A 26,586-nucleotide genomic window follows, 5' to 3' on the forward strand; every position below is an offset into this window, starting at 1 on the left:
CAGCACACCGGGCTCGACGAGGCCTGGATGTATCCAGGCACCGAGGATCCACGTTTCACTTAGAATAAGCCTTGTACAAAGGTTTGGCCTTTTAAAAATAGCATTGTGTGATGTGTGATTAAAGACGCAGGAGATGTAGCTCAATCCAAATTTAAAAGGTGGTTATGTTTGTGTAAGGTTTGGACAGTTTAGTGTGTTATAAACAGGGACAAAAGCTAATTTAGTAATAGCTACTGAGCAGACACAATGAACAAGGCTGCCTTTCCCTGTCTCCTTTAGAAAAAAGTAGCTAAAAAGGTCACACTCATTCTGGGGTTCCATGTTCCTGAAGTGTTATCCAGTATGAGCTGTACAGAAATGACATGGAAGTGCATAAAGACATCAGATAGGACTCACAAAACAAACTATTTCGGCAAAACAGAAACAGAAACAACACTAAGGATTTTGGGCCACTATGGTTAAGGTAATTTTTCTGTATAAAGTTCACATGCATTTATTAAATTCCAGAGGTTCCTTGTCATATTTGACCGTGGGCACATCTCAAACATGACGAGAGCAAGTCCTGAGAGCGCCACTGTGCTCAGGTAAGGTAGGAGCCAGCCTTCACTGCCTTTCAACATAAATGCTTCACAGAAATGGCTAGTGTGGGGTGAGTGGATAGTCTGTGGCCTTATTAAATATTTAATTACACATTTAAAGTCTTTTGGCCACGTGCTGAATTAGTCATGTCTGATAATGGTGTGCAATGCAGATGACAGGGCTCTGCAGCCTCCAGAGCCCTGCAACACAACCTGCTTGTCCACATTACTGAGAAAAAAAAGGGACGTTCGCTGTGCTCGTTTTTGTAACAGAAAATGACCACAATTGAACATGAAAGGCTGAAACCTGATTGTCGCTGCATTTAAAAGAAATATGATTGTTTGCTTGGCCTGTTTAAGCCAAGCAAAAGAGATGGAGGCAGAGGGAATCAATAACCTTGCACTGACAGAAGCTAACATTGTGCCTTTTTAAAGAAGTGAAAATGTGATATACATTATAATGTTACCAAGAAAAAGAAACACCGGTCTTTTAATGATTATCATCCACTGCAAAGTTACAGTGTTCAAATCTGCCAAAACACGCAGCCCTGATCATTTTACACTTTTCTTCAATGCACAATTTACATACAGTTAGATTTGTTCAGTGTCCTTTCGACTGAATAGTAAAGTGGGATGTAATAATGTGGAGGTGGAGATAATGGATTTCCTTTGGCTACTATGCTGTTTTCAAGTTTGATTGTGGAGACCGGAGTCGATGCCTCATCTCACACTACCGATGGCTATCGTGGCTTTTTGACTCCTTAACACAAGTTAAACCTCTGCCGCTGTAATTTGAATGGCATTGATCTGATCTGACAAACAGCACACCATTTGAAAGCACACAGCCTCACGACTCAAATGGTGTAAAGCATTTTAAGATACCAATCCCACAGCAACAACAGTTTCTTACTTTGTAATAAGAGTCTGTTCGAAGCAAAATGTTGTCTCTTTTCTCTCAGCTATTTACTTGTTCATTCGCTATGTGGTGCAAACTATTTTCACTTTAACAACCCAGTAAACAATAAACAATCACTTCAAGGCTTTAAGGTTGTTGTTGTTTTTTTGTAAAGGGGTTTTGGTTTTACCCAGGCTTCACGAACCTGCACAATATGTCCAAGAAAACCAAATGTGAAACATTGTGGATACCTCATTGATGTGTCCAATCTGTCCCTACACTTCCATCACTCTGCTGCTACAAACATACGCTAGCCTTCTTTCTGTGTTTTCAGCATGGTTGTGAGTAGTTGAACTAAAAACCCCTTTAAGCCATTATGTGTTTCTGTGCCTCAGCACTGGCGATTGCCATATCTGGAGGCATTATGTGTTCTGGTAGTCCAGCGATATTTCAAGAACAAGCTTGAGGGAATTTCTTCAAACGTAGCAAAAACTTTCACTTAGTACAAACAAGAAACTGATAAGATTTTGGTGGTCAAAGGTCAAAGTCAAGGTCACTCTCATCTCATGTTGACCCATGCTAGTGAACATAATATTTCAGGAATGCCCAAAGGGAATTCCTTCAAATCCACACAAATGTCCACTATTCCTCAGCAATGAAATGATTAGATTATGGCGGTCAAAGGTCAGAGGTCGAGTTCACTTTAACCTCATATATTTCCCATTCTTGTGAATGTAATATCTCAGGGATGCCTTGAGGAAATCTCTTCAAATGGGACACAAACATGCACTTGCACTAACATCTAACATTGACCCATGCTTGTGAGCACGATATTTGGCAGAAATGTTCACATGGCCTCAATGATAAAATGATTCAAATGTGGTGGGAAAAAGTCAGAGAATCACGGCCATTGTGACTTTACATCTTTTCTATTCTTGTGAACATGATATCTCAGGAATGTTTTGAGGGGCTGTCTTCAAATTTGGCCCAATCATTCACTTGGACTTAAGGCTATATCTTTATACCTAAGGGATGTTTTAGGGTCATCTGAGCCAGTCTCCAATATAATTTATGTGGAAATTGTTATAAGCTTTATCTCAAAGGAAAGTGTTAAGTCGAACGTTAAAAGTACAGAGGTTGTTCTCCTCCTGCGCTGAACCTAAGAAATGGTTCCCAGGGAGAGGAGCCTGAAAACCAAAGGCTCTACCTCCCATTGTACTTTTGGAAACTGTAGGAACTAAAAGTAATACTGCATTCTGCAAAGCAACGTATTCTATTGGGAAAATAGATTAACTTACCTACTTGTAAGTAAGACAATCTTCCAGTGGCATTTCCATGTTCCGGGCTAGTGCACCTGTTGCCACTCTTGTTTTTGTGTGTATTTGTGTTTGTCTGCAATGAAATATTAAATCTATATTGTTTGTCAACCACTGGTTGTTTTTTTCCCATCCTCTGGACATGGCTACCTTAATCTGACAGTAACTTTTTTTTTTTTTTTTCAAACAATGACATCAAGCCTACACATTTACTTGCTGTCCTTCATATATCAGCAAACCTTTAATTCTGTGTTCTGCAGCTGTTAGGATTCCTGTCTGCTCCTACTGTTTGCTCCTGTTTTCCCCTGATCACCTCTCCTCATGTGTGTTGTCATACCCCTGTCGAGTTTGTTATTGTGTGCCATGTGCGTCTGTGTTTTCTTCTCTCCCTGCAGTACCCTCCTCCGAGCTACGCCCATGGTCGCGCCTCTCTCTAGAAGATCCAGCTGGAGCTAATTCAAGTGATCATCTCCAGCTGGCTTAAATACCTCGGTTTTTCTCACACTCGCCCAGTTCATCCGTTTGCCTGCCTGATTCCTGTCTGTAAGTATGAGTACTTGTCTAGAGAGAATCCTGTCCTGACTACCCGCCAGCATTCCTGCCACTCAGTGTCGATCCTCGGGAATCGCCTGTGTGAAGAGGCTGTCCAGCGTAGCACCTCGGAGTTCACCTGTAGACGTCCTGGCAATCCTGTGGAGGTCCTCGGGTTTCCCCACAGTCGACCCTGCCTATATCCAGCATACCTGCCGCTCAGCGTCGATCCACAGAGATCACCTATGCGAAGAAGCCATCCAGCGTAGTACCTCGGAGTTCACCTGTCGACGCCCTGGCACTTCTGTGTAGGTCCTCAGGTTCCACACAGTCGATCCTGCCCTGTCCCATGTCCAGCGAACGCGCGAGAGAGAGAGTTCAGTAGAGTTTCCCTCCCGACTCCGAAGGAGAGACTTGTGTTCGGTAGAGTTTGTTCCTGTCTTTCCTGTTAGTTCACTGCATTATTTTGTGAAATAAAGTCCTTGGCTGGATTCCACCTGCTGTGTGAGTGTGCGTTTGGGTTCGCAGTCAACACCACATCATAACAGCAAACTATGACATGTATATCTTGGAGATAAACTGCTGTCCCTCCGCACACTTCAGTCTACAGCCCTAGACCGCCCACCGGCTGTCATCCCAGCAACACATGCCAGAATACATTCGAGATAGAAGTGAGGGAGATGAGGAGATGTCCTGGAGCACCTCTGCCGTAGATCCAGCTAAACAACTCTGGAATCAATCATCTTTAACATTGTGCAGTCGCAAACTGAATGAGGTTAATGCTAACAAAAGGATCTGCTTTTAATACCAGGAGTCTAACCTTCACTGAAACCGGACTTCACCAACTTCTCCTGGATTTGGATAGTTACTTGTGCAAACCAACGACATGTCTGGCAAGAAAGATAGAGGGATTGGAGTTACAAATGGTTCAAAAACGAAATAGTTCATAAGCAACTTCAACCCAAGCCAACCTCTCAGATACATGCAGAAGGTACTTTTTGATTGTGAAAGTGAGAATTGTAATAGATAGATGAGAATGTTAGAGCTGCATGGTCTGCAGTTTGGGGAAGGCTTTATTGTGGATCCACTGTGCCTCCCAGACAGGGCCGATTTCCAAAGAAAGCCCTCCAAAGAATGCAGTGACTGTATGTATGGCTGGTAGGTTTGGAAAAAACAGCAACCCATGACCTTAATTTGGTGGTCTGGGACTCTTATGCTTGAAACAGATGTGATGTGATGCAATGCAGAAGAAGTGGTCAGAAAATATGTTTGTGGAAGTTCTAGCCATGATTAGGACCTGATCATGGGGGAAATGTGGCGACATTTTGAATCGTGGGTGATTTGCTAATGGCTCATAAGTGCTTATGTGTGAAATTATTTTTAAAATCAAATATGGAAAGAAGGTTGCCGATTTTGTTTGTTTTATATGTTGAAGTGAGCGGGCGAGGTAGTTCTTGGAAAAGAGGTAAAGGACGGATGCCCAGGGGTGGTGACTTGGATCAAATTGTCCTGATGATGAAGTAACCTTGGATCACTGCAGGAAACCAAAGAAAGTTACCAAAAACAGTATTTCCAACATGCGGGCCTGGTGGTTGGACATGTAAAGAAAAGGTAGTTAGGCAGCAAGAGGGGAAGTTTGGAGGATAGCGGGAGACAGCGAAGGGTTGATGGCGGTGTCCTGAAATGGGTAATGAACACTGGGGGAGTGTTGAGGACAAACAGAGGGAACATGTGAGTGATTGCGAAGGAATTAATGTCACTGAAATAAACGTGCTATGTATATTAAATGACAGGGATAGGTGAGCATAGGAGACAAAGCTGGATTGTGTGTTTACATCAAAAGAAGACAGGAAAAGGTTAAAGCTAGTATGGAAGCAAAAGGGATAAGAAGCTGTCCAGTATCTTTGTCGTATCAAAAAAGACCTCACAATGCCATATTTTCCCAAACAATAGATTCACTCACAGAGTGCAGGCTCGTGGTTTATAGCTTCCAAAAGTAGAACTGGTGGCAGAGCCTTAAATTGTTAGTTGACATCCAGAAAACAAGCAGCCTGTGGCTCTGATTGAAGAGCGTGTTACCCACTAATCATAAGGTTGGCAGTTGGATCCCTAAATCATTCTGTCCACATGCCGAAGCGTCCTTTGGAAAGTTGCTCCCGATGGCAGGCGAGCACCTTGCATCGCGTGAGGAGCGAGTGAGTGAATGGCAGGCAAACTGAAAAGCCCCATGTAAGTAGAGATAGGAAGCGACAAAACATGGAATACTCATACTCAAACCTTATAGCTTACCTCAAGTCTGTGCTAATTGCAGTGCAATGTTTTTTCAAAACCACATGCGGGGTGGATCAAAAAGTTCTGTTGTAAAGCTGATTTTTTTTTCATTTTACACAACACATTAGATCTCTCTGCTGCCCTTTTCTCTCTCTGCTCTCCCCAACCGGTCGAGGCAGATGACCGCCCAGCTCTGAGCCTGGTTCTGTCGGAAGTTTCTGCCTGTTAAGAGGGAGTTTTTTCCCTCCTAGCTTATGTGGGAATTGTTGAATTGTTGGGTTTCTCTGTATAATGCTGTAAAGTTCTGCTGTAAGGACTTTAATGTGTTAACTGCCATGAAATGTGTTGTGATTTGGCACTACATAAATAACATTTTATATAATTGGATTGACATTAAGCTTAATACGAGGCCTATCTTCAGTCCTACTTAATCTCAGTCCCTCTAACATTTAACATTTGGTGAAAATATTAGAGGGACAACACTTTTACTCTACTTCTACTAAATTTGACAGAATTAAATTGTAGACATTTATTGTGCATTTATCTGTTTTATATATGCCACTACTTTTGAGAACCTGAGACTTTGGTAACCCCATCTCAGGCATGAAAACAATTTGTTCACATGAGCAAAGGTAAGTTTTCACTTGAGATTTGAATACTTTCTGAAAGTACCTTTAAGAATGGAAAGAGATATGTTAAAATAAATTTTAAAAAATGCCCTCAGAGCCCAAAAGCTTAACCGTTGTCTGTAGGCTGTAGTACAAAATAGAAAATAACAACAGTGAGTGCAAAACAGACAAAAAATAAACAATATAACAATATTTATCCCGCTTGAGGCACAAAAATCAAGGAAAAATGGCCAAATCATGAAGTCAACAAAATTGGGCAGACCAAACGCTCCACTTCTGAAACGTGCCCGGTGGGTATGAAGCTGTGCAGCGGACGGAGCAAAACAGTATCACACATGCAACGTGACAGACCTGTAGCCTGTGGTGAGGTGATTGAGGCTATAGGGAGTGAGCAACTGGATCATGCTGACGTTCTAATGGGTAATCCTAACAAGACTCACTACATATGGTATTACACCATGGTTTGTTAACCTAAAAGTGTGTCTGGAAAGCAGGCTTTACACTATGCACAATACGGCTATGAAGATAACAGGGAATAAATCATTGCTGACCCTCAATGTCCCCTCGTTTCTGAATACAAGCCTCTGCTAGTGAGAGGAATATTCAGTTTGTCAAAGTGCATTTCAAACTACTCTAAACTATCGTTCGTTTCAGGCAAGGTCAAGTTTCTGGACTTCAATGCTCAATCTTAATGCAATAGAGAAATGTCCAACACACAATAAACAAGGTCTTAAGCCTTGATTCTCAGAGCTACTTGAAACTATCATTGTGTCTCAATTGTAGTTACAGTGGTGTGAAAAAGTGTTTGCCCCCTTCCTAATTTAATTTGTTTGCATGTCTGTCACACTTAAATGTTTCAGATCATCAAACAAATTTAAATATTAGTCAAAGATAACACAAGTAAACACAAAATGCAGTTTTTAAATGAAGGTTTTTATTATTAAGGGAGAAAAAAAATCTAAACCCACATGGCCCTGTGTGAAAAAGTGTTTGCTCCCTCCTGTTAAAACATAACTGTGGTTTATCACACCTGAGTTCAATTTCTCTAGCCACACCCAGACCTGATTACTGCCACACCTGTTCTCAATCAAGAAATCACTTCAATAGGACCTGCCTGACAAAGTGAAGTAAACCAAAAGATCCTCAAAAGATAGACATCATGCCGAGATCCAAAGAAATTCAGGAACAAATGAGAAAGAAAGTAATTGCGATCTATCAGTCTGGAAAAGGTTCTAAAGCCATTTCTAAAGCTTTGGGACTCCAGCGAACCACAGTGAGAGCCATGATCCACAAATGGAGAAAACACGGAACAGTAGTGAACCTTCCCAGGAGTGGCCGGCCGACCAAAATTACCCCAAGAGCGCAGCGACAACTCATCCGAGAGGTCACAAAAGACCGCACAACAACATCCAAAGAACTGCAGGCCTCGCTTGCCTCAGTTAAGGTTCATGACTCCACCATAAGAAAGAGACCGGGCAAAAATGGCTGCATGGTAGAGTTCCAAGACCAAAACCACCGCTGAGCAAAAAGAACATTAAGGCTCGTCTCATTTTTGCCAGAAAACATCTTGATGATCCCCAAGACTTTTGGGAAAATACTCTGTGGACTGACGAGACAAAAGTTGAACTTTTTGGAAGGTGTGTGTCCCATTACATCTGGCGTAAAAGTAACACCGCATTTCAGAACAAGAAGATCATACCAACAGTAAAATATGGTGGTGGTAGTGTGATGGTCTGGGGCTGTTTTGCTGCTTCAGGACCTGGAAGACTTGCAATGATAAATGGAACCATGAATTCTACTGTCTACCAAAAAATCCTGAAGGAGAATGTCCAGCCGTCTGTTCGTGACCTCAAGCTGAAGCCAACTTGAGTTCTGCAGCAGGACAATGATTCGAAACACAGCAGCAAGTCCACCTCTGACTGGATGAAGAAAAACAAAATGAAGACTTTGGAGTGGCCTAGTCAAAGTCCTGACCTGAATCCTATTGAGATGCTGTGGCATGACCTTAAAAAGGTGGTTGGTGCTGGAAAACCCTCCAATGTGGCTGAACTACAACAACTCTGTAAAGATGAGTCGGCCAAAATTCCTCCACAGCTGGAAAAGACTCATCGCAAGTTATCACAAACGCTTGATTGCAGTTGTTGCTGCTAAGGGTGGCCCAGCCAGTTATTAGGTTTAGGGGGCAAACACTTTTTCACACAGGGCCATGTGGGTTTGGATTTTTTTTTCTCCCTTAATAATAAAAACTTTCATTTTAAAAACTGCATTTTGTGTTTACTTGTGTTATCTTTGACTAATATTTAAATTTGTTTGATGATCTGAAACATTTAAGTGTAACAAACATGCAAAAAAAAAAAAAAAGAAATCAGGAAGGGGTCAAACACTTTTTCACACCACTGTACATATGTGTTTTATGTTTCAAAAATGTTTTTATGTGAAGCAATGGACTGAGGCACTACGCCTAAGATAAATTTGCCCTTGACAACAATAAAGTTTATTCTACAAGCCCCGGACTCAGAGATGCACACAGAATAAAAGGACCTACTAGTGTAATTTCAGCAGGAGTCTCCACAGCAGCTTCAGTGCTCCTTAATTCTTTGAGGACATTGAACTTCACTTGAGGAATGAAAAGCATGTATTCCTTAATTTAATGTTTTGATAATGATGGTATGAAGCAATGTGTTGCTCCAAATTCTCCAGTCAGTGTTCAGTTGGGTGTAATGGTTACTACTCAGTGAACCCTTGTGATCCCGAGGCATGTAGTTTTGGTCGAAATTGGGCAGATTGCACAGATTGAGCCAGATTTTAGGCCTGAATTGGTTGCCATTGACATTTCTTAGAATAAGACAACATTTTTGATACATCAGTTAAATGTGCTTTTTTTTTGAGGAGTTTTGCTGCCTTTCTGGGTATTTTTTTTTGTAAACACTGAAGATCCAGTTGTCTTGTTTGAATAAAGTTTGTTGGAACTGTTAAGCAAAACTAATCATAAGTTTGTTTTTGTTTTCAATTTTATATTTCTAAACTGAAAACTGGCTGAATAAATCCATCGAGGGGCTGCTAATATATATATAACTTTATATATATATATATATATATATATATATATATATATATATATATATATATATATATATATAAACAATAATGAAGCCTCGCTTAAGCTCCTCTCACCCCTTACAAAAGGCTCAAAATGGTCCAGCCCACCTGCACCAGGATTAACCTCTAAATGCTCTAAGCAGCCAAGTAAGAGCTGCTGCTGGAGCATATAAATGTGCGTTGTGATAGAGTCATGTCCTTCCCCAAGAAAAACTGCCAACTGGTTTATTTTTAAAGAAAGGAATGCGCTGTTTAAACACTGCTTTAGAATGGTTTACACTCATATCAGCAGTTGCTTAGATTGAAGGCAGTCAGCCTCTAGCTTGGAGTATATATGCATTGTGTAACAAATTATTCATCATCATAAATTAATCAGCATCATGGCTACAATGTCATATGCCACACAGTAACTATCAGCATTATCTGCAAAGCTTAACATCAGGAATGGCTCCAGAGAGTGGAGCAGCAGCAGGTCCCTCTTCATCCTGATGATGGCACTGAGGAAGTGAGACACTGTGAGCTCATAGTGTGCCAATTTAAAGTCAAACAATCCTTTGTAACAGTTTCAACTGAGAGGAGCTTACAAACATTGACATCAGGTAATCTGTTTTATTGTAATTCGCTAGCTCTTATCGGAAAATAGATTTTTCCTCAATGTGGGATACGAAAGATGAATAACAGACATCGATAGAGAAGACGAGGGCCCACAGGGACTGATTATGTATGGGACCAATCATTTTATGCTACACCCCTTCTGTGCTTATACATTTAGGAGTAATTCTGGTGTATTTCAACCTTACTTATTTACCATTTATTTGGCTCTGTGGGTCATGTTAACTTTGCAGTTACCATCTCTGTTGTAGAGATTTTGGCAAATGGGGAGTCACATAATGCAGTATAAAAATCACAGGTTCTGTCTGTGCAGCGAGCCTGGTAAAAATGTGCAGCGTGAGTTAACAATGAAGAGGATTAAGGTCAAGCTTTAGGTTTATCCAGTCTTGCATTCAACCCTTTTTTTGTATTGCCCAACTGCATACCTGTCTGCAGAGAGACCCGGTTATTAAATGTATCTGTCGTATATTAACTTTTTTTTTTAAAGAATATTTCATATTTTGTCTGCATTTACTCTTTAGCCTTTTACGCGCAATACTCATCATATTGTTGTGAAATGTTGAGGTTTCGATCTCATTTTGTTCAGTGTCCTGAGCTTATGTTGTGATTTGGTGCTATATAAATAATGTAGAATTGAATTTAAGTGAATTGATAAAAAAAAAAGAAAAAAGTACAACATAGCATTAGGGCCACCATGACAAAAGTAAAATCGAGGAGGAAGATTTGTCAATTTTTTTTTTTTTAGCATTTTGACAAAGTTGAAATGTCAAATATGAAGTTGAATTGGATTTCTTGAATAAAGTCTAAAGCTTGAGAAGAAAGTGCGTTTTGACCTCTGTTGCGCTGATGCCTGCGACTCAGACGCAGCACTCATCTGACCTTCACACCTTCAGGATCAACAACTTGATCAGTTGTCTTATTGTTTCTTGTGATAAGACATATCCTCGTTGTATTGCACGCAGGTGTAACCATTGATAGCTTTGCGTCTTTTCATTTCTAGCTATTTTCGGTCTGCACAAATACGTCCGCTTCCTCCATGTGCATGTGGTTTCTCCTCCTTCCTCCTTATTCTCATTAATTCAAATTTCATATTGAAATGCAATTTTAGTTTTGAAAAATGATTTTGCTCTCTTAATTTTGACTTTATTTACAAAAGCAAAATAATTAAAAAAAAAATATCCTCCTCCTCTTATGTTTTTTCTTTAATGTGGCCAAATACTCCATCATAAAAAAGATGAAAAGAAACAAAAACGTTTATTTCTGCTAAGCTGCGGACCCACAGCAAAGATTTGTCATTGTGCCCATGGAGACTTTCTCCCAGAACATGCGCCTTTTATTTCATTTTTTATCTTATTGCATACAAACCATTGACATGCAGTGAACTGGGGTCTTTGGGGGCCGTTGGGGTCTGGGGCGCCCGGGTGATCATCCACAGTCGTTCAAAGAGATTCAAAAACATGACAAAATAAAAACTGAGATACTTTCAAACTACAGCGTCAACACACCGACTATGATAGATGGGACACGCTTGTTTCATTGTGGTGAAACTTTACAGCTTCGCCACAATGAGGTCATTAAATAATGTCACAACATGAAACATGTTGGCAATTAAAGCCAATGTGCCCAAAATTATAGCTTCATTTTCTCTGTAAAAATAACACTTACATCCCAGTTTGTGTTCTACTTTAAATGATGTTCAGTAGTTATATTCATTCATGCTGAGCATGAATGAATTCATGGAAACGTGCAAACCATTAATTGCTCTGTGTCAGTGTCAGGCATTAGGAGATGTAGTGTTTTTTCTTTTAAATGCTCTTTTATTAGTTCAGCTGCTAACACAGCTGCTTTCCCCTCATACTCTCCCTGTGCTCTCGCCGTGCTCTTGGAATCTAGCTGTACATAATTCCAAAACAAAGGGCTTCGGAAAACGCACTCTCAGCCTCCTGTAAATGCAATTCATGACAAAACTGCAAAAGACTTTAATTGTGCCAGGAATTGGATTGCTTCATGGCTGCAGCAGAGAGATGGAATGTTGGCGAGCACTTCTGGACGTACAGAGGTGGTATTCTACAGCTGGAAGAGAAAATGACCTAACAAATGTTTGCAAACATGAATAGACTTTACAATAGTGGAGAAACATCAACGCTTCATTCATCCAATTCAAGCCCAACATGAAATATTCATACGTGAAACAGCTTGCTCATACGTAACGCTGAAAACACTGTTTGCTAAGTGGCCTTGTGATGTGTTTATGTGACTGTGTGTGTCCCAACGTGCACTTGTGCATGCTTTGCTTGTCTGTGTCTGACTGAAGTGTAGACAGTGACAGTGTTGTAGGGAAGATGTATTTGTTTTGTTTGTGCTCCCGCCTCGAAGCCTCTCGGATCTCTCGGATCTCTCTGGGTTTCACATTAGAAGGGTCTCCCAGCTGTGTGGCCGAGCCCTGTGGCAAAGCTAACCGTGGTTGTGTGTAGCGGTGTGTGTGTGTGTGTGTGTGTGGGGGGGGGGGGTGCAACACCTGAATACACATATCATCTGCAGCAGCTTGAAGAGAGAGAGCGTGAGACGGAGGAGTCAGATGCAGACTATCACTGCTGTTTGTCCAAGAGGATGCAGGGTCAGCGTGCTGCGGTGGTTCCATGTAACGCTACACAAACCCACGCATGGTGATCAGAGCATTTGAATATGGACTGCTCTGGCTCTGATTTTAATTATGTTCTATGGCTTTTGCACAGTGATATCAATGGGCCAATGTGTTTGGCTATTTTTGTTGTGTTTATATACTTAATAGGATTTATTGGCATGAAGGTTTCCAGAACATTGGGCCTCATTCGCCTCTTAAGAAGATATTTCTTCTTAAAACCCACTTACACAGTTTTTACAATGATTCCGGCATTCACTCATATGTGTGCCAAATCATTGGTTAATGCCTTTTCTTCAGCTCTACACTTGTATAACATTATAGTATTTAATCTACAATATTTCTTTAAAAGTCAAGATTTTAATAATTATTTTCATTAGTTTATAAAGCACCGTGGTTTTGAATAAACACGACCAGACAATCGACCTGCCGTCCAGGTTTGACAGCAGTGAATTGTTTGTTGGTAAATTCAAATTCATTTGAATTTTACAGTGTGATTCTTTATATATTACAATTAATCTCAAAAATGAACACTTCAGCTGCAGGAGACTTCATCCATCCTGACAGATGTAGCCTATCAATATGCTGATTAGACAGCATGATCATTCCACAGGTGTTCTTCTGACTGGTCGCAATGAAAGGCCACATTAAAGTGCCAACATGGACAATGACATTTGGAACATATGGATGCTTTCTCAGAGGACATGGGATCTGCTGCAAAATCATTTTAACTCTGGCATCTGGGAAGCAATTACTCACAGTAGATTTTGATTTGAAATACCAAATGTTTGAGTTACCAACAATCAGGGATTGAAGGCTCACGGTATGTTGAGGTTGCTGTGACCCTCTCCCACTTGCAGGAGTGAAAGGCTGCTGTGATATGCAGGCAGGGGGGTCAGGCCCCTCTCCAGCTGCTGTAGGCCTATGCTGCGACGGCACCTCCCATGATGCACCAATCACCTCTCCCCTCTCTGTCACTCACGTACCACCACCGTATCTCATTTACGTTGTGTTCTCTGTTTCTCGTAGTTTGTGCTTTGTTTGGAGGTATCTCCAGCAACAATGATTTACACCACAGGAAGGGGACTCCTGCAAAAGAAAGTTAAATGTTATTGATAGGATTTCAAGTTGCAGGCAGTCGGAGGAAGAAGGCTTTTTTGGGGACTTTCAGAATCTCAACCTTTTATCGATGTTGTGTTGCTGTTGGCTTCTTGAGAAAGTGACCGACTGTGGCGGTTTGCAGCACGAAGCCACTGAGATTAGAGTCAGCACCTCTAACGCTGAGGCCATAGTTCTGGAAAACGTGCAATACTCTCTCCATATTGAGTGTGACTTGCATCTCCAAGTAAAGAAGGAAACTGAACAAGAAGGTAAAGCTTCATCAGTCAATCTGTGATCCCAACTTCACCTGTCGTCATCATCTTTGGGTAGTGATCGAGAGGATGAGTTTGCAAAGACCAGGAGAAACCAGAGGTTTCCTCCATATGGTGACTGAACTCCTTGAAACACCGGGTCAGACATCTGGAGAGCACCGAGAGTAGAACTACTGCTCTCTCACGAGGTGGTTAGGCATCTGATCGGGACTTCTCTCACAGGTTAGCCAGGCATGTCCAACTGATAGCAGACCCCACGGTAGACCCAGACACACTGAGAGATTGAATATATCATCTGGCCTGTGAAAACCTCGGTGTCCTCCAGGAAGAGCTGGAAACCTTTTCTGAAAGGATGTCCTTGCTTACTCTGCTGCAAAAATAACAATAACAATCTTTTAAAAGGGACAACAAAATCAATAACGGACAATGATAAAATAAGTGAATAGTCTTAAAATGACACTAAATATCAAGCCAATATTTCAACGTCATAGAATATACTGAATCAGGCATACTTCAATGCACTACCAGAGAAGATGTAATAATGAAAATAACTGTTAGTGAAGAGTGTCGTGCATTTGGATCAATTTCAACACAGGTCAAACGGCCAACATTAAAAGGGCAACACCACAGATTTTACATTTCAAACTGTGTTTCCACATGATGAAGAGAACTACTACATGCAGTATGTGGAGCTTTTTGATAAATTCTGCTTTTTCGTGGCAGATAGTTTAACATGTGAAATAAAATGCATGGCTCACTTCCAACAACTTTCAGTTCCAACTTCTCTCAAGCTGCCAGGACCTTTGTCTGTCCTCTCCATATCAGGTTATCTAGGCAACTCATAATGGCTCTAAATTTCAAAATAAAAGCCCTTGTTGGGAATTAGTCCTCCAGCATATCATACACAAACCAGCCATATACTGCTGGAGGTTTTGACCTATAGTGTTACTCTAGTAGTTGAAATTGTTGTTAAGCATATGTTGTGAACATCAGCAACATCTTCTAGAATCTTAAATGCACTGCAGAAACACACAATGTCACACTTCATGATTTGCTGATATCGGCCGACACATATGACGACATGTAAATAAAAGGAGTACTGCCACTTTTTTTTCTCCCAATTTCAGCACTGAATGGATTCTATCATTTTAAGAAAACAGAAGAGTGCTGCATATTTACATTTCATCTGGTTGAATTTGTCTTTCTATGATTTAAATCTCAAATTGCAGTTTGCTCTACAGTTCACAGACAGGTGACTTACTTTTGTCAGTGTGCATTTTATAATGAGGGTTCAGATTTCCGAGTTGAGGCAGACTGATTTGGATTTGGACAAATTTGGCTGATGATGTGTCTCCCACATAAACAGCTGCATCACTGACTCAACTGCGTTCCCTGAATGTTTCCTGTCATGTAATAATAAAACAACAACTGTATTAGTGGCTGTTTATTCTTAACATTTCCTCTTTTAAAGGTAAATGTAGGTAGTGCCACAGACCTGACACAATATCCAATTGACGCTGTTTGACTCCAGAAGAGGGGGCTGATGGGTGCATTTTCTATTAAGACCCTACCCCCTCCACCCCCTCCTCCCCCTCTCCTCTCCCCTCCCTCCCCTGAGCTAAAAACACAGTAAAGGCTGAGTCTGGCAGGAAGTGTGTGATTTTGTTTTCAAAATTAGAGAATTCTCAAGGGGGAAGCCTCCATAGATGGTATGTTGTGTATTTTTATTATTATTATTATTATTATTATTATTTTTAGTCACAATATTAATGTATAAAACAAGTTCTTGACTTAAAAATGCACACATAGGCTTACTGAAAAAAAGAGTCATTGGCTGTTTCAACAGTATATTTAGTACTTGTAAATTATTCCTCAACCCATGATATCTTTGCTTATACACATATATTCCTCTTTTAATTTATTGAAATAAAAAAAAAGATATATTAGAGTGATATAAAAATAAATAAAAATGATGTAGTTATAAACTCTTATGGCCTACTCAGTTGAAAAGCATTTTCTATAGCCTATTTTTCTAAACTGCTTGTATAAGATTTGCATTTAACATTTAAGCCTTTCATAATACTGCTTTAATCAGAAGGTCCTCCGCCTAAGCAACAGCAGCGCTTTTTCGAATTATGAGTTTTATTTTGAAATATTTGCCTGGAAGTCATTTTGGTACAATTTGACTCTCTTGACAGTAGCGCGAGCCCCGGGCTTCCAAATAAGGAATCTGGCTGTTGCTGCGCGCGGACACAGACAGACAAGGACGCCCCAAAGCCGCGAGCTGGGGACGGCGGTTCCCGAGACGCGCGCGAGCCCTCTTTGATTTGCTGCTCCCGTGAAAGCCTCTCATTCACCTGGAAGACTGTGCGACCTGCAGACGGGGACGATTTCACATTTGGACAATAACTTTTTGAGAGAAATTTCAGAATTTCAGGAATTAAAAAAGAAAAAAAAAAACCAACAGCGAACTGTTCAAAAGAAGAGGATTTCTTTTTTTCTTTCTCTCCGAATTAAAGAGAAGCTGAGGACGTCTCATTTCGGGAACAATGTAAGAAAATAACAGTCGGAGAATTGCCTACACCCGGGATTTTCTGAACCTCTTTTCCACACTGGAAGCGCAGTCACAACTGACGGACATTCAGAACTCTCTGAGTTGTTCCTTCCTCTTCATCCCGATAACGGTTCCATTGATTGTTTTCTGTAAACGCCGAGATTTCCGGTTGTAATAATGCGTTTTGTGGACTTATCCTAGGACGTATATCCCTGTGGGATTGGTGGATGCCCCGTGAACGCACTGAGCTCTGACAACTGACATTTTACATCAAAGGGACTGCTAACTTACTCAAGGTAAATGTTCTTCTTTTCTTTTTTAATAGTCATATCCACTCTTATTTCCTCTCTTCCCTTCAAGTTTACAGTAGCCTACACACACATTTGCCATCATCACATTTTCATGGAGCTCGTGTGTTTTTGTTTTGGCCACATCGCCGTTATTGGGGCAGTTTCAAGCAGCAAAGAGACGGATATCAAGTTCGTAAATGACCTGAAGATGTATTTGTTGCGCTCTATTACAGTGTGGTCTTTCAGTCAGCTTGGGGGAGTCGCACCGTATTTTCCAAGTCTCTCACACCCTTTAAACGGTTTGTGCTCAGAGAGTCGCGCCGCTGCTGGATAGTCGCCGTCTGGGCTTCTGTCAGCCGGAGGACGGAGGACGGAGGAAGGCGCGTTGATCTGCGGATGCAGAGTCGCCTGTCTCTATTTTGTGTTTTTTTAAGAAAAGAAAAAAAGCTTCTTAATGATTTATTTCTCACCCGCACATGGTTAACAAGACACGAGTTAGACGGTGATTGAAGATATTCTGTGAATGACTAAGCTCAACTCTTTAAATCGGAGATACACCCACAGCACCCAGGCGCATTTGTTTAAGTAAATATATCCGTTTGAACTTTTCTTTAATTGGTTCCACCTTCATATTATTGAGTTTGTCTCTTCAGTCAAAATGTAGTTTCGCTTGCAATTGTGGATGATGCGATTTTCAGGAAATACCAGTTGATAAGCAGCTGGACTGTGTGAAGCTTTCCCATGAGAAAGGGCTGCATCTGAACGCATAGTTTGGAATAGTTTGACGTTATGTGTCCTCTGTCTGCAGGACTTATCGGAGTTAGTCATATTTTGTTGAAGATGTATTTGACCTCTTAGTATTTTCCTAAAACGTGTTGACATGTTTTGTGAGTATGTTGAGTTGGTTTTAAAGTAAGAGCAAAGATAAAGCAAAAACATATATCCTTCAGCACGTTGACGATGTCATATGAGCTTTCCATTATCACCTTAAAACAACTTTAAAGATGAATGCAGTGGTTAATCATCTTTAAAGATGGATGCGTGCATTTTAGGGCTGCGTTTAGTGTGCTTAATTCCTGTGTTGGTAATAGGTGATGATAGGGCAGGCTGAAATCATGCCTGGGGAAGGGGAGGACGCTCTGAGCCCATCGCTGTGGCGCACTTTCAGTCAGCCTGGTATCACTCAATGATGGCCAGCAGTCTTATTTGCCACAGAATGGGTTGTCATTCACTGTCCCCTTCTGGTGCAAGGAGGCTCTCTCATCTCTCCTTGCGCTGCAGTAGGAATTAATAACATCCAAATCTGTGGCATGCAGCATGGGAATACAGAAACATGACACAGGGTAGCCTTCTGTTTCTGGTCAACTTTGAAAACAGACGTTTTTATTGGATTTCCTACAATTAACATTGTATACCATGTGTGTATTTCATTGACAAAAACTATCTAATAATTTAATCCAACCTCAAACATTTTCAAATTCTCAGATCATACCATCGGGGGCGCTATAAAACACACAAGCCGGTCTCTTGAATAACTCAAGCCATCATTTCCAGAAGTTTATTTGCTGAATTGATCATTGTTTATGTATAGCAGCATAATGTTGTCTGTCTTACTTGGTGGTAGTCCTAAAAATTAATGGTCTTACTGTTTATTTTAATGAATGAAATTTAAACAGTTGAAGATATAAAAAAAAATAAAAAATAACAACAGTCAACAGTCAGTGCGAGATCTTGTATTATTGTTATAGTTTTGATGCATATTTACACGCTTTAATTTGGGAATAATTGCCTACTTGTTTACCACTCAGGAAAGCAAACTTAACACAATGTCCTGGTTGACTGAAGGCTAATATCAACATTTCTAGACTCAAATCAATCCCAGTTGATAGCGAAATTGTGTAAAAGCTGTACGACACTAAAACGCTCATCGAAAGTCAAGATGAATGACATTGTCGTGCGTTAGCAGCTCTTTGAAACAGTCCGATGCTGCAGGTTGATTCAGAGGAAGGGTCATCGTAGGCAGGCTGAACCAACCTGGGTGGAGCGCTCAAGTGTTTTTCACCACGGCTTCACCATAAGCTCTGTTTCACCAATGTTTGGTGATTATTATTCATATGGCAGATGGTGCATTTTTAAAATATATATTGCAATTATAGTAATCCAAAATGAACTGCCCACCACCCACAGCACCGATGCCCTGCAGACACCTCATGAAAGTCCTACTAGGTGTTTAAAGGTCAAATTATAATACGAGCAACCTCATTACGTCGACAATTAGCGTCCTTCTGTGGATTGTTTTGTTAATTCAAACCATCTTCTCTCTTTTTTTGATGCGTCCTCCACGTGTTAAATCTTCGTCTTCATCGGAGACTTGTCTCCAGACGACCATCCCTCCCATGTTATAGAAACCCCCGCAGGATGACTTCGACCCGCCTCACTGCTGCTCCTGATTCTTGCAAATGAAGACTCTTTGTAGTCCCTTAAATGTCACTGCTGCGGTCCAGTGGTTTGAACTGATATTTCACCTCTCATTAATGAATAAAATGTTCAAATCGAGGCCCCACGTCGACATCCTGCGCCTCAAACTGTCCGCAGAAAAAACACCCAATAAAAACACGCTCCTTCAGCCCTACAGATATTTATATTTAAGTTTTTTGTGACACGACGATTAAATCCATGTCAGGCCTGCCACGTGACTCCTGAGGAGAGCAGAGTGTATCGGACTCGTCTGATCCCACGACCTCAGGCATTTCTGGGACAGTGCCAGGTTCGGGGTTTGAGAAGCCCCCCCCCCCCCCCACAGGTACGGATATTAGCAGTCAACGGTTTTATCTGCAAGAAAGAGAGCAGATAACAGAAAGAGACTCAACAGTAGTGGCCTGACAGGCACGGCTGGCTCGGAGTCACAGGGATGAGACAAGCCAGCAACACAACACAGGCCTTTTCAGAGGCATTCATGCGTGTTTTTTTTTAACCTAGATGTCCTCCTTTGTTTCTGTGTCTTACATCCTCCCACAGCTTTGGAAAATACCCACGCTGCCGACTCACTCGCCTTCCCTCCATCTTCTCATCCTCTGATCACTCCCCTTTTAAACAAGGGTGCAGTGTGCCATCACAGAACCTCATATCTGGATTTGTGACATCAGAGGGATGAAGAGGAGACAGTGAGGGGGGAGGGGGCTGAGGGGATGGGAGGGGGACAGAGGGAGTCATTGAATTGGGGAGATAAATAGATCGGTTACAAGGAGACAGTCAGTTGGACGATAGAAGATGGACTGAATGTGAGACAGAGGGGCCGTGTGATGGAGACACACACTGCTCTTCTGCCACATTTTGAGCTCCAGAGATCGCTTTGTGTGCGACACCCATCGCGGTTCGGAGGAAACACGCGGCAATCAGTCAGCGCCGACAGGCTCGTCACACATTTTCAAACACAAGGCACTTAAAAGGTGAAACATGCCAACGTCCCATGTCTTAGAAGTTCCTAATGGCTTCTCAACAGCACTGTGGGGAGGATATCTTTGCTTGAAGCAACTTGGAGGTTGACCAGATCCTGCAAAACCGTTGGCTCCCCTAATTAGGGACAAAATGAGGAGCTTGGGAAGGTGCTTAATGAGGCTTGACCGATGTGTGGAGTGAGACGGGAACTCAGGCCGATGACCGTGGAGGAGCCACGAAGCTTCACCAGGAACTACACTCACACCTCGGCCCTCACGCTCCGTTCTCAATCGTTGTTGTTGTTGTTGTTGTTGTTGTTGTCGTCGTGATTGTTTGGAATTATAAATCGTATCGCGGCTGTAAGTCGTGTCTGATGCCAGAATGAGCTGAAGTAGGTGTTGAAACGTCGGCGAAGTACCGAAATAGCAGTGTGGAGCAGCTAATTGCTAAGCTAATCATTTTGCACGCAGAGGACATTTAACTTCAGGTGATACATTTCAAACAGTGATGACTTCAGTTTCAGTGTTTTTTTTCTTGATATATCAAGGGGGTGGATTGATGCGTCATTGGTTAGTGTGGGCATTACTGCTGTGGCAACAGTGAATAGATGATTGTTTTGAACATGGTGTCAGAGATTTTCTGCACTTTGCAAAGTAGCTCTTTTTGAAAGCACACGTTAACTGATTGATTTCTGGCCACTTGAGAGCAGTGTAACAAGCTAAAAACACACATTAAGGTTCCTGCTTCTGTACACGGTGCCTGTGCCTACACAGAGCAACGTTAGCTTTGATCAGTCATCATGTCAATGGCCACCTTTTGAAATGTAAGCCTATTGTTAAGCTGCTGAATGCTCCACTATGTCTGAGAGATAACTCACACATACTGCGTGTCTGCTGTTTGGTACCAGTCAAGTCATAACACCAAAAATAATGAGCTAAAAATACACTACAAATCTCTATGAGCAACACTTTTTACATTATGCATTCATTCATGTGAAATATTTTCTATATTTGCTATGATTTTAATTCTATATAATGACCTTTCCCTGACCCTAACCGAGTCCTTGAATTTCCAAATATAAACCAAATCTTAACCTCAGTGGTTTCAGATCAGAAAAGGTAACATAGAGATAATAATTATTGTAATTATTTGTGACATTTTTGGAAAGCTTTGACAAGTGATGTCAGAGAGACGAAGCCTCCATCTGACAAAGGTCCCAGGAGGAGTCAGCATGTGCATGTCGTGGGCAGTTAGATACCCCAGAAATCAAACCTTTTTTATACAAAATTCTGTCACCAGGCATAATTGCAGCTGTAAATTTAGTAATATTGTGTGGAATATGATGGACGGTCATGCGGTGCGACTGGAGAGTTGTTGTCTGGGGGAATCTGGCCACTTTTCTAGGAGGGAGATAAACATTCACTCTGGGCGGTTCAGAATTGTGTGCACTATTTCTCCGCTCACTCATGAACCAAATGACAGCCCTCTTGCGAGAGTCAGTAGTGTGAAAGAAGCTGTCTGATCACTTCATTATTCCTGTTGCTAAGGTATAAAAGAAGGGCAAAGTGTTCTGTCTTTTTTCTGGAAAAGACTGTCAAAAGAGCAGCCGAGCATAAACGGAGCTCAACGGTAGCTGGTTGACAAAGGTCTCCAAATAATAAAATGCAATTCCTGTGGATAATGAACACTCTAGAACTTGATACGTTATATGCCATCAGTGGTGCAGAGGTTGCCAACATTGTTCCCATCATGTCATAAATGTGGAGATTTTCTTAAACTTTGTGAATTTGTGGGCTGAAAATAGGTCATAACTGCACTATTAAAATCCAAAACTATTGTCTTGCAGAAACTTCCCAAAAAATAAACGATTCTCAGAGTCCTTCAGGACTGAAATCACCCCTGAAAGGACAGATGGCTCTTTTCTAAAGTCCTTGCAGTGGCCAAACTGCAGTGACGCAAGTGAGTGAACTAGCAGCGAGAAGAAAACAGAATAGCAACATTACAATAGATATGAAGGTGGCGAGTGGTAGAAATATGTCCTGTTGTGCAGCACTTGTTATTGAATTAGCCGAAGTGTTTGACACAGTGGACCGTTCTGAGGTCATGAGGCCTCAGAGTTTCATGTCACCTGAACAAAGGGGATAACGCTGAACCAATGACATTCAATGACGTCTTTACATGTAATGGTTTGGTAAAGATCGGAGTTATGGCAAACACGGCAAAGAATATCATCAATGTTAGGGAGCTGAAATATTTTAATGGCTAATTTGAAGGCGGTTGGTACATTCCCAGTTTCCTCCTACTTGTTTTAAAAAGCAGAGTACTTAGCATTGGCACTGGAGATGAATTTTGATGAGTAGGCATTTCATGGAAAGCTACTATTCAAAATGCGCTTGGACATATTCGATCATTAATTGAATACCCACCTTAGGCACATTACCGCCACCTTCTGATGGTAGTAACGCATTACAACCAGGCGCCGGAAACAACAGGGAAAATAAGGAAGAACGATAGTCACGCATACTAATCCATTTCTTAGATTATAACGACTATTTAAATATTCATCCCCAGTGATGAGTACGATCCTGCATTCTGGATGTCATATTTAGAGAGGTGTACCACAGGCATCTGTACACAATCCTCTTCAATTTACTAAGGATGTCTCCATCATGCACCGCTCAGCCTCAATAATTGGAGGAACTTGCTCAGCAGCTGCATGTAGATGTGAAACAGCTCAGTCTCAGCTGAGAGAGCTCTGCTGTCCTGGAAAACAAAGTAAATGTTCCTCTCGGGAAGCAGGAACAGCCGCATATTCGTAACAGGTCGCTTTTAAAAGCCAACTTGTTGATGCCGCTTCCTTCTTTAGATATTTCAACTTTTGAAATAACAGTTGACTATTTAAAAACACCTTAGGATATTCGTGAACCTTTTTTATTTAAAATGTAAAAATATGTTTTTCCTACGCTCAGTTTCTGAGGACATAATTGTTGCTTTGTCACCAATAGTGAATATCCAACACATCACTGGGACTTCTGTGCTCATTTAGGTATGTGCGGGATTAAATAAAACTGTCTTTCTTTACTTTCATTCGAATTATTGTGTGATATATGGTACGTTGCAGCGTTCTGTCTCGTCGGTAACTAAATGTTCACGTTACTGTCTTGGACCGTTCTCACCTCTAAATGAGATTTTCAATCTTAATGGGTTTTTTCCATTTTTAGGCTTTATGCTCTTTAAACATTTAACTTGTTCTGGAAATAAACTGGCTCTCAGGCAAAGGTGCAGCGTTCAGGTGACTCTCAGTATCTCTGACCTGACGGACCTCCTGCTCATGAACGCAGGATATCTTCTGGGAAATTTAGCAATTTTTTTCATAGGTGTGAAAGAACTTGCTTTTGTTCCTCTGGTAGAGTCGGACGGGAAGAGTTGTTCGAGTCTTTTATTAAAAGTCAAACTGTACTCTGTATGTTTGTTTTAGGCATGAACAGGATTTAATTAGACTTTTGATGAGAAGCCCATATTTGCGTAAACCTTGTGAAGTAGCAGTTACAGTATATTAGATCTGAGATGCAAGTTGAGATCTTCAAGTAGGAGGGTTTGCTTGCCTGTTTGCTATTTTTATCTTATTACGTATTAAGTTTGCAAATGTGTGAGAGAAGCAGAGGAAACACCTTCACACCTCAGTCTGCTCCTGTGGAAGCCCGTAGAGCCGTGATGTTGAAAAGACCCTGCAATCAAGAGAGAACACATACACACACATATGTAAAAATATAAATAGATTTACATGTGTGTGTGTGTATTGGGGGACTTTAGTAGCACAGCTCATTGAAAAAAGGCTTCAATCTTCCTGAAAAGGGAGGAAATTAAAAGGAATTCTTTCACGTATACCTGATACCTAATATCAGAAAATAAATGACAGACAAGCATGTCGAAGCTTCTGAGCATCTCCGGCAGCTTCACGTTCCTGTGACTGCAGATGTAAATGTTATTAGCAAGTCAAACTAAAGTAGGAAAATCGACCCACGATTGAAGAGAAGGATGGTGGTCAAAGAAGGAAAACAAACAAGTAGATATGAGCTGAATTCCAAAGTCTCGGTAAATCAGCGTCTGACTGCAGCATGCGTTGCTTTTTAAACGCTTTGGGCTCCATGAAAGACGACCCAGGAGGACTCCGCTGTTGACAGAAAAACAACTGGATTGGCTAAAATGCATGTTGACAAGCCGCAATGCTTCTGGGAGAACTTCCGTTGGACAGATGAGACCAAACTGAAGCTTTTTGGAGAATCACATCAGTTCTGTGTGTTTCTTTTAAGAAAAGAAAACCACACCTGCTGTGAAACATGAAGGAGTCCGGTTCTGTCTCACAGCTGCTGCTGCTGCTGCTGCTGCTGCTGCTCACGTGGAAATCTCAAGTCTATCGAGGTATTCATGAGTGAAACGTGCTGCACAGAGTCAGAAAGCTCCGTCTCGGTCACAAGTCATCGGTCGCCCAACAGGAAAGATAACTCCAAACACACAGCTGAAATCAAACCGGGATGACTCAGAAGAAAACATCGGACTGTGCAGAGGCGGCCTTCTATGAGTCCTGACGTGAATCCTGTCAAACATCGAGGGAAAGAGCTGAAACACGCAGCGTCCTTTAAACCTGAGACAGCCGGAGCACCTACGCTACCTGTTGACGAGTACCGTAGGTGTCCTACGTAATGATATACTGCCTCTTCAGGCTTAAGGGGGAAACAACAAGTCTCCATGAGCCCGAGTGCAAGAAACAGGAGCACGGTGACTATTTGTTAACGAAACGAGACACTTCCCCGACTGTCGGTAGCAGGGCCACGTCCTCGCATGGTTATTGCCTTTCGGATTGTCATGTAGGGCCTCGAGAATTTTCCTCAACCGACCCTTTGGCTTCGCGTAGTTCCTATCTACCCCCTCCCACACACACACACACACACACACACACACACACACACACACACACACACACACACACCACATCCTCTACGCTGCACGATGCAGCTTCCAGTGCGGTGAAATGGTCACCTTGTTGGAAGTGGAGCTCCTCCAGTCCTTACAGCTTGGTGCCTAATATGAAACGACAGTAATTGTTTCACCTCTTCATGGTATGGTGGCACGTTAAAAATATATGCCGTGTGGGTTTTTTAAATGCGGTGCGCCGAATGAACTGGTATTTTGCCTTCCACTACTTAAAACGTTCAAGAGCTTGATGTAAATTGTCTGTGACGCAAACGGCGGAGCTCCAATTTGAGGTCCATATATTTTCAGATTTCAAATTAAATATTAACATAGAAATTCTCACTGACAAATTAGGAGACGGACAGATGATGTATACTTCTGTTTCCCCTTTATTACTTATTGTTTTTGTAAGTTATTTCTTAAGTTAATTATTGTTGAATTCAGGTACGTGTTGAAAGTGGGAGTCTGAAAATGTCATAAAGTGATACACTAAGGTGCTAAATAAAGTGCAGTTTGATCACGCACAAATAAATCACAAAATCTACAAGCACCGCTTGTGTTCAAAGGCTTCTACATTAGATTAGACTTTTATATGCGACGCAGACTAAAATCTCCGAAGATGCCCAAACTTCCCTTCATAACTCTGCCAGCTCTTTCGCTGCGACTTGAAGAAATGCCACTGAAATTAGCCACATGTACGTAGGCACGTCGTGGCATTTCCCCCCCACGCAATGACTGCACATCGACACCTAGCTGGAGAATTCACAGATGGTTCGCTCAGCTTCCTCCACAGCTTTCTCATCGGTGGCGTGGCCCTCATTTTGGCTGAAAATATGACTTTTTATTAACACATTATGCCGTGATTTCTGCACTTTTTAAACTCTTGGCACTTCATTATTTAATTCATTAAATAATCATAGCTCCATGCATATTCTAAGAACCAATTACGGAAGCATTTTGTTTCATAAATCATCACCGCGGCGGAGTTTCTGTTGTTGCGTATAAACTGATGACTGTGCGGTGTGTGCATCGGTCTGGACGTTTGCAGATGCGTGCTGCGTCTGTCTGAGGCCCGTTTGATGAAATGAAGATAGCGCCACTGCTATTTTCAGCATATCTCAATGAAAAAGGTGCAGGTAGTTCCAAAGTGCAGGGTGAAATGATCTTTTCTTTATCCTCTGTGATGAGACCGAGGGAAATCTTTGATCTGAAGTGGCTAGATAATCATCCGTAGCTGAGCTCTGATTTCCATCTCTATTCAACTCTCCCCTGGAAGCTCCATAAGCAGCCATCAACATTGGAACTAATCAGGGTTATTACCAATCTGCTCAACGAATGGCACACTTCTCCAGATGTGGTATCAGCTTCACCGCTGCTTTTGTTCT

The 26,586-nt window shown here is 41.5% G+C and overlaps 1 protein-coding gene across 10 annotated transcripts in view; it reads left to right on the forward strand.

Annotated features, from left to right (window-relative positions):
* The first annotated feature begins 16,202 nt into the window (after positions 1-16,202).
* The window catches only part of adgrb1a (adhesion G protein-coupled receptor B1a), a 167,364-nt gene continuing 156,980 nt past the window's right edge, over positions 16,203-26,586 (forward strand). For 9 of the 10 annotated variants that reach the window (XM_069143480.1, XM_069143485.1, XM_069143482.1 and 6 more), the window contains exon 1: positions 16,203-16,795. The gene's annotated coding sequence lies outside the window, so the exon portion shown is untranslated. The remainder of the gene's footprint in view (positions 16,796-26,586) is intronic. The other variant, XM_069143476.1, reaches the window with a different exon arrangement.

This window comes from Embiotoca jacksoni, unplaced genomic scaffold (genome assembly GCF_022577435.1).
Source record: "Embiotoca jacksoni isolate LCO1_2020_lvr unplaced genomic scaffold, fEmbJac1.0.p SCAF_11, whole genome shotgun sequence".
Lineage (NCBI taxonomy): Eukaryota > Metazoa > Chordata > Actinopteri > Embiotocidae > Embiotoca > Embiotoca jacksoni.